Source organism: Coloeus monedula, assembly GCF_965178545.1.
Source record: "Coloeus monedula genome assembly, chromosome: Z".
Lineage (NCBI taxonomy): Eukaryota > Metazoa > Chordata > Aves > Passeriformes > Corvidae > Coloeus > Coloeus monedula.
In genome coordinates, this window is record NC_138822.1 from 34,372,827 (window position 1) to 34,382,723 (window position 9,897).

General features: G+C 39.4%; 1 protein-coding gene across 1 annotated transcript in view; it reads right to left on the reverse strand.

Moving 5' to 3' along the window:
• Positions 1 to 8,931, reverse strand: part of RFX3 (regulatory factor X3) — a 108,186-nt gene extending 99,255 nt beyond the window's left edge. Inside the window, exon 1 of the mRNA XM_082301530.1 lies at positions 8,907 to 8,931. The gene's annotated coding sequence lies outside the window, so the exon portion shown is untranslated. The remainder of the gene's footprint in view (positions 1 to 8,906) is intronic.
• Between the last annotated feature and the right edge of the window lie 966 nt (positions 8,932 to 9,897).

A 9,897-nucleotide genomic window follows, 5' to 3' on the forward strand; every position in this document is an offset into this window, starting at 1 on the left:
ACAGCATTAAAAAAACCACCAAACCAAACAGATACAACTGAATCAGCATAAACCCACAACTTTTAAAACACTGGAAGGTCTGTTTCATAAGACAGAATCACTACTTGCATGATAAATTATGCTATTGCTTTGTAGAACCATCTCTAATTCTGAGTTTACTGCAAATAAATCTTTCCTCGGTGTGAAATAAGTTTGCTAGGACAAAACCTAAATTCTGTGAACTAGCCTAAGGTTTGCAAAACCCTAAGCATTTCTCATCTCCACACCACTACAGACCAAGCTTACTGAAATCTCTACACATTTACTTGCCCACTAGTGTTCCATGAAATACCCTCTCAGGACTGTGCTCCTTACACTAGAAAGGAGTTTCAGAGTTGGAGAAAACCAGAGCAACTCAGGACAACCTTCAGTCAGAAAGCACCTGAAAAGAGACAATGACATCAAGAGCTGTGTTTTTATCTTAATTAATTCACTCTTCCCTCACTTCAAAACCCAGACTTGGAGCTCAAAAGTATTTCCACAAAATAAGGGATTGAAGCCATGTTTCTGTCCCTACTTACCTCCACTTATTAAATAATAATTATATTAAACTTTAAATCTATGACTTAACACTAAGCATGTTTTACTGTCTAAAACAAGGATGATATAGCTCAAAGAAGAGCTTCCATGCCTTTCAGAAAGTCCAACGAATAATATTCCTAGAAGTTACAGGGAGTTGCTATTACTATTACCCAGAATCAACTCTGAGGAATTAAAAACATACTGGATTCTACATTTTTTCATTTACTAAAGCTGACAGGAAAACAATATAATGAAAAAGGAAGAGCTATTTATCAAATCCTTTGTGAATTGCAACTCAGTTGAAGTGGTTTAACACAGAGTGAACAAAACAAAATAGGAGCAAACTAAATGCTAAACACAAACACATATGTTGACATGATCTTAGCTACCACAGTGTGTCAACTCACCTCATGGCTAACAGTCAGTTTGATAAATCAGCTACTACACAGGTGGCTCAACTGCTCCTCACTATCCACGGCTAATGTAACTTTGAAAACAGCTGGACTTCCCTGCAAAAGTAATCTAAATAGTTTTCATCAATCATGTATTTTTATAAATTATTGTAATAGTCCATTGAACTATATATGTCTAAACAATAACTTTCTATAACTTAACTGTAAAATGCATGTCATCTGATCATTAAATTATTCTAGATTTTTCAATCTGAAATTTTGAGAAAACTTAGTTTTTAAATGGTGATTATAGAGCAACTATTTTTCTTAAAAACACTGAAAAGGAAGACTGGTATTTTAATTAAAGTAGTTCTAAGGCAAGGTTAATTCTTTATTGTATCTTCTAAATTCTCTGAGATACAAAGTAATTAACACTTACTTCCAATAATAAACACAATATATAAAACCTTAACTAGAAAGACAAATTAACAATCCTTTGTGTATAGCCTCATGTCCTTCCAAATAGAAGAACTACAATGTGCATCTCATCAGCAAAAATGTGAGGTAGGAAATATTCCTCCTTCATTAAATCTGTAACTCTTGTGTCTACTCTCAAGCCACAGAACAATAAAGAGGTAAGTATACAGCAGACATCTTACCGTGAAAACAAAACAGTTAGGATTCTAAATGGAGAATCCTGAATACTTTTTGCAGCAGTTAAATAGAAAATAAGTCTTCAAATTTATGAGACATTTCATGTAAGCCAGAAATCCTGACACTGGCCACTGCTTCCAATGGCATGAGAACTACAGTTATTTTGTTATTTTTGCTTTCCCCTACCAATAATGAATAGATTTCGTCCTCCTCAGAAAATGCTAGTTATCGTTTTACCATTCAACTCTGTTACTTTCACTGTTAACTTCACTCCCGGCCCTTTGCAGTGCAGAATGCTACCATGATGCAAGGAAGAAAAAGCTCAGGTGATAAGACTCTAATTTTGTTAAGATGAGGCTACACAGTACAACAGCAACATTTTAAAATGCTTTGTGGATAATCTGCAGTCTGCAGATCACACCGAAAGACAATAGTACAAACTGACAGTCCTGGTCATCTAACCCACTAGAAAGAAAACAGCTCAAAAATTCAATAAACATCCAATATCATTGTCAGATTAAGAGAGATACATAAGCAAGACTGGTCTCCCTTCTTCCCACCCCACATTTAGGCATTCTTGGGGAGGGGGAAAGAAAAATCAGACCTAAGGTATTAAAGAATCACCTGAAAATTCAGCAGACGTGAACTAGCTCACTGGAGCCAAAAATGAATTTTTGAATAAATAAATAGCTATTTGTAATCTTAATAACTGCCTTGTAAGAAGTTCTGTCACAGAATCCTATTATACTTCTAAAGTTCTTTGTAAGAAAAGTATAGTTAACAGCAAATAAAAAAGTAATCAGACAAAAAACCACAAAAACCCCAGAACACCTTAACTGAGGTAGAATAATCTGACTCGATGGCACCTGCAAAGTGACATACTTCACCTTTTAACAGACTTGCTTGTTTCTATTTCTACTTTGAAATGTTTCATGATTTAACTATACTCATTTTCTGTTTAGAAAACATCCCTGAGGTGGTATGTAAGAGAAAGCACAGTTGGATTAAATATAATGAGAAAGTAAAACAGAAGAGAGAATCCATTTACTTGGTACATAAACAGTAAACACAGCTTTGAGTCATTAGTTGTAGCAGCAGCATCCAAAGCCTGAACAAAATCTAAATATATGGTTCTTGCCTTAAAGACCTTATAAACTTACTTGAAATCAGTCTTCAATAAGAAGAAAATGAAAGAACTAAATATATTTATTTCACAGTTCTCTGTTTACTCAGAGATGGTCTAAGAAGCTGAGATGTACTGAACATACTGAGTCTATGGGCAAATGAAATGACCTTTAAAAAATGTGCTTTCCTCTCTTTGATGATTGAATGAAGTTATAAATGCTACAAGTACACTCAAATTCAGTTATTCATATACAATATTTGGCATTCTCATAGCATTGCTATGAATGTCATGCAAGAATTTAAAGAAGACAGGTTAGAAATAAATTAGATACTCAAACAGGAAATCTGAATTGCTAGAAATTAACCTAGTCTTACTAAAATTTATATTGTAAAACGCGAAATTTCCTTATCAAATAGAATTTACAATATATTCCATCCACTACCTCTCGATTTTAGGACACTAAAACTGAAGTTCCTAACTAAACAAACAACTTGCCATAGTGGAACAGGTAGAACAATTAAACTGTTTGCAACAGTGTGTAAAACCAAGCAATTTAAGGTGTACAACCCTAGACACAGCCTGCATATTTTCTCATGTTTCCAAAGGGAAATTAACTAAACTAGACTCCATTAACCACCTACACACAGAAAAAAAATATTGCCTTATTAATCTTATGGGGTATGATAAAAAAATAGATATTACTAAACTACAGAAGTTATTACAATTAATTTCTAACCTGACAGGTTCATATAACCAGAGAATTTTTTAAAATAAAACATAATAGTACTTATAAATATGTAGAGACTGGGGCTGGTTTGGGTTCTTCTTTCTTCTTTCTTTTTTTTTGAGGGGGATATTGAGGAGGGAGCTGGTGGCTTTCTTTCCCAGAACTAATGATTGATGGAGAAAAATATCCTGTCCTTTTTGCAATTCATCAGTACATGGGTATGCTGCAATCTCAGTTTCATCTAGGAAGAGCTTCAGTGAGAAAGGAAAAAAATTCTATATACCGCCGTGCATTTTTTAAGAAGTGTTCACATATGAGCAAATAAGCTATATAAAATGTGAATAAAGACTTATACATGAAAAATATAACATGCAATAAGATCACTCCAAAATGCATGTGTATCTCAGATAAGTTAATGTAGTACTTCAATAAGTATATAGCTTATATAGTTTCAGCTATATGTGATACAGACATAATTCACATATAAATATTTGTTTTCTTTTGATGAACAGAAACTGCATTTTAAGTGTGTGTATCTACACCCACAGACATAACCAGATACAGAACAGCCAATTTCCTCTATGATTTTTAACATAATATTGTCAAAACAGCAAGTTTGTTATATTGCATTGCACAAAAAAAAAAAAGGTGTGAAAATTTCAGTAACATTTATTCAAGTCCCATATGCATTATCAATGCATTTCAATGAACAAACTTTTAGGATTTTCTTTCTTTTTTGTATTTCAAATAGCATAGCACCCTCTGGTGCATCTGCTAGAAAGAAAACAACTAACAATAAACACCAGTCATTGCGATAAAAAAGTCAACATAAAAAAAAGAAAAAAGGAATCCTTAGAAACAAAATGACAAAAAATTATTAGAAGACCAATTTCATTATTTCTTATTAAAATCTTTTAAGTTTTAAATAAAAAATTTTAAAAGAAAACTGCAGATGTGCTAATACAGCAGGGTGCCAGAAAAAAAGAAGTTAAACATACATAAGTTTGAAATGAATCCTGTGTCCTTAATAGTAATTCATTGTTATTAAAAAATATTCTAAAGTGAAGTAATATTTAAGTAAAAAAGACAGTGAAACAGAATGTTACACCAAGCAATATATCTGCTCTTGATCTTGCAAGAATAACAATTATTAGGTCTACAGCTATCCACACACTCAAACTGCTGAATTTCACACCAAAATAATCACATCTCCTTTAAGTCCAATGAGAAAAGAAATTTTTAAATTATTGTATTACATATTAAACACTTCAAACTCTGCAATGGCATTTTAATTATTAAAGTATGAACTCATTAAAGCATAATATGACACATCAAATTATTAAAATACACCTAGTCAGTGGGAAAATAATATCCTACAAAAGTATATTTTTCTAATCACGGAAGTGGAGATCACCATCTGCTTTAGGAAGCTCTTTTGTAAACCTCTGGAAGTTTCAACACAAGGCACAAGAAATGAAAGTGACACCTGTTTAAATCAGCCATCTGTCCCTAAAAACTAGATTTAGCCAAATCAGTATATATACTGATCCTTAAATTTCCAAAATATGGGTATGCATAGCATCTGTGAGAAAAAAGAAGTATTGTTTTGATTGACAACCAACTGTAGGCGAAATACATGAAAAATAAACTTGTGGCTAATAGAAATAAAACATCCGAAATATTACTTATTCATTTTAAAAGCCTCATTAATTTTTCAGCCCTAACTCTTAGTTAAAAAAAAAAAAAAAAAGCATTTTCATTGATAATTTCAAAACATTCCTCTTTTTGTACTATAATACACTCATTTGACAGAGAGTTCAATTTTGAAATGGAACTCCAACCACAAGGACACTTCATAGCCACTGAAAGCTTATTTTTATTCTGTATTTGTAGAGCATTCATGTCTTTTCAACTGACAATGATTTAAAAAAAAACATTTTAATAGTCATACATATTTTTTAAAGCCTGTTCATTTTTTAAGCATTCTGTATGACACATACCTGCAGATGGTAAGCTGTTGAAGACTACAGGTAAAAAATACAACTAATACAGGATATTTTCAGAGGGAAGAAAGCCTTTCAAAGTAAAGCATGAAAACGAGAAACACTAGCTACAACACTAAAAGGAACTACAATGATAAAGTACTATTGCATTTTAGACACTAGCTTATGTTTCAAGTAAGAGAAGAAAACAAAAGCAAGCAGCCTTACCTCTCAAAAGTTTAGTAAATGGAAAGAAAGTGCAACATGTATTTCTGGAGGCAGTTTTTGACTAACAAACTACCCTGTCAGGCAGAAACAAGAAATGGGATAGTGCTAACAAAGCTGAACCCAATTATCAAATTAAGCATCATTAATTTAAAATCTTTAACAACTTTTAACAGTATCTTTGATGCTTATTTCATTTACCTACACTACCTCACTGAAAGGACTTCTCCAAACTAGTACAATGTACATTAGCTTACTAGTAACAGAACAAAGCACCTGATGCTGTTCTGCTTGGATATGTTGAAACAAAATTAGATAGTCACACTCTTTCATAGTCATGAAAGCCTATGCATTTAAAATAAATAAATACATAAAAATCACAAGCCATGTCATTGTCAAACACAGGCTAGCATCACAAACTCCAACTATTTTGTCAGCTGTGGGCATTAGGGAATGAGAATGCATGATGCAGATCTCATTTATGGTCACTGCAGTATCTCAGAGAGAATAAAAAGTCAATACTTTTCTCAGTAAAGTCCATAATATTAAAAGCAGTGATTATACCTGCTTTATTAATTTCCAAATTGTAGTCACTGGCTAAGGAAAATGCAGCCTAATAGTACTATAAAGGTCTTTGGTTTTAGACAAAATCATGTATTTTTAATATGACTTTTAAGAAACACCTGTATACATCACTGTTGGGAAATGGTTAGAGGATCAGGGACATGGATCATTGATAGAATTATGGGATCAATAAAAGAACTGTACAAGCAATAGGCCTGCAAGCAAAGGTTAGTGTGAGAAACCGTCTCCATGAGAAAATCCCTGTGTGAGAAACAGGCCTGGGAACAAAAAGGGAGTGTGAGGATTTGCAGCTGTGCAGGTAAGACCCAGAGAGGGGAGGGTGAACTCTGAATTCTTTAATCATAACATAACAAGTAGAAGCTTGCCAATGTAGTCTAATTATGTAGAAGAAGAAATGCGCTTGGATAGGTTTAAGCCAATTAAGAGTTAACAAGCTGGTATACTATATAAGTGCCTCTGGATTGCTAATAAACAGAGCTTGCTTTTATCAATCATATTGGCTGGGCTGCATTTTCTTCCTCCTCCCGCCGGAGTCCACGGACCTTTTCCAACACATCACCCCACGGAGTTAGAACAGAACCTTTGTCTCACACACAGCCACACACTTTCCTTTGCTACTCAGGGGCCTGGATACATGTTCTGCAAAGACAGATTTCAACACCCAGGAATGATCCCATCCTGAGCAGTATTCTGTCCTGCTGCTCTAGGACAGCTACTCAAGAAAGGTATGGTGCAGAGCTGACATCTTCTCTTTTCAACAACAGCAGATGCCGGAATCATTTCAAAACCAATGAATCACAGAAATTAACAACAAATTCATAAAGACTTCAATGCGCCATATAACTGATACCATACTAGAACTCACACCGAAAATTCTTAATGTATTTAGAACTTACTTACACCAGGACCTATAAAGTGACCAAGCAGTGGTTTCATCTTGGCATAAAAAAATAAAAAGATGATGATGTAGAGACTTTTGGTCATCATCCAAAATAATTTATTTTCTAAGTTCTTGTGAACTACAAAGTATTAAAACATGTTAAAAAAAATAAAATCCAATATGCTTTACCTCAAGGAATATCAATATCAACAATGCACTAACTAATTAGCAGATTTTGTAGTTAATACCTGCTTGAAAAAATTGCCCCAGTCACATTCATTGGTAGTTCCAATGTGAGACAAATCTCATATCTTACACTGGATATCTAAAGATATAAAAATTGAAAAGGTGTATATACAATTAAACGGAGGCTTCAGATTAAAAATAAGAGCATTATTTTTTTCCTAATTATTTTACTAAATAAATAAGGAAAAAAATAAGCCACTACTTCAGAAAGAAGAAAGCCTGCCAAAACATCACATGATTTGACAAGTCAAAGGGGGGAGTGCAGATGTTAAATGTTTCATTGCCATAAAAGATGCCAAAAATTCACTTCATCCAAAGAATTCAAAAAGTATATCAAGTATGATTTGACATCAATGACAACACAAATCTTTAGATCTTAATAAGCAATCCCGAAAAGGATGAAGAAAGCAAGCATTTTGGATTAAAAATAAGAAGCAAACCATACTCATTAATAATGAGTCCTACTACATCTCTTCCTCCCCAGAGGTAAATAGCTGTCCCTTTCCTCTTTCACAAAAGTACTCTTGAAAAGCAGCACCAATAACAAAATGACACAGACTTCTTTTTAATACTATTTTTTTTCTTCGTTCTTTGCTGCTCGCACTGAAACCCACAGTCTGTGTCTTGAATTTCCTTCATCGTGGAGAGTTTAAGGAAACAAATGGATTCTCTCCACATGAACGTAACTCACTGTGCAATAAACTAGACCTACACATGCACTGTTCCATTAAAAACAATTCCCTGCAGGAGTAGTGCAATGAGAAAAAAACCCCAACCTGCTACTCTGTGTGTGCATTGGCAGGGGTATTGAATAAATAAAACCCCACTTCACAATACAAAGAAAATATAGCTTGCACAAAAATAAACCGCAATTATGAATAAAAGAAAAAAATTACACAGAGAAAGCACCAAAAAAAAAAAAAAAAGGTTGATATGATCAATAGCACGAGAGTATCATTAAAAGATACAGCAAGTTCACGAAAACCTGCAACATATAGTAGTCGTATCAAATCAGAACAAGGCCACTGTAAATGAAAGGGGGAAATCAACCCCTACTCTTGCTGTCCAACAGGATCCGTCCCCGGCTGCATCTTTCCTCCCAACCCTACGGCTTTTTTCAGGTTTAAAGCCAGTAACCTTTGACTGCGGCCGCAGGCGCGTCCCCCGATTTCTCCATCTCCCGACCCGTACAAACGAGACCCAACTCAGACGCACACCCACCGCATCCCAGCGATTGTCCTGGAGGTCCCGCAGCGTGCCTGCGTCCCCGGCATCGCCCAGCCTCTCCTCCTCCTCAGCCCGCACGACGGCCGGCCCTGCTCCCCGCCCGACATCCCCGTGTATCCCCGCCGCCCCTCTCCCCCCGACCGCACGGCGCTCCCGGGAGGGCCGGGGGGGTTCGGCGGGGAGCCCCGAATCCCCTCGCCGGCCCGCGAGCACCGGCGCAGCCCGAGGGCGCAGCCCGGGCCCGGATGCCGCGCGGAGAAGGAGGAGGGAGGGCCGGGGTGCGCCCGCCGAGCGCATTCACCTGTGCCGGGGCGGGCTGCGGCGGCGCTCCCGCTGTCGCTGCTGCTGCTGGCGGCGGCTGCGGTTGTTGTTGTTGTTGTTGTGGTGGGTGACGGTGAGGCAGGGGGTGCGGAGCAGCGGCAGGAGGAGGAGGAGCAGGAGCGGGAGCGGAGCGGCTGTTGTTGATGGGTAACAGTCGCCAGGACTACGGTGACTATGGCGCTCGACTCACAAGGCAACGGTTGCTATAACTCACAAAAGGAGAGCGGGAGCGGGAGGGAGGGACCGACGGGCGGACGGAGGGAGGCGGGGGCGGCGGCGCGGCCGAGCGCCCCGGAAGGGGCGGGGCTGCGGTAATGGCTGGCGCGCGGCGGCTCCCCCGGCCCCGCGGCCCGGGGCACGCGCCCGCCCGGTTCTCTGCCCGCGCCCGCCCGGTTCTCCGCCCGCACGGGGGGGCGCACACGGGGGGCCCGACGCGGGACGGGGCGCGCGGCGGCTGCGCCGGGCCCGCGAGGGGGGCGTGGCCGCGCGGGGCCGCCTGACGCCACTTCCGGCGGGAGGCCGGGCGGGAGGGGCTCGGCGATCGCCGTCCCTCCCGCCACAAGATGGCGGCGGCCGGGCCGCTCCCCCACCGCCCGCGGCCCGCACTGCCATTTTCCGAGGCGGGGAGGAAGAGGAGGAGGAGGAGGAGGATTGGGTCGCCGGCGACAGGCGGCCATGGAAGGGGGAGCGCGGCCGCCACCGTGCCTCTCGTCTTCCCCGTCCCGCCGGCTCCCCCGTGGCCTCGCGGCAGCCCTGCCGACCCTGGACTTCTGCGGAGGGCCGAGCCAAGGCCCCGGAGTGCCCGGTGGCTGCTGTCAGCACACGTGGCTTCCCAGCCCGAGTGCGGGCGTTGGCCCGTTGTCCAAGCTGGCACACCGACTCACAGAATCGGTTGGGCTGGAAAAGACCACTGAGATCGTCGATTCTAGGCTGTGACCGAACGCCACTATGTCATCTAGACACGGCACTGA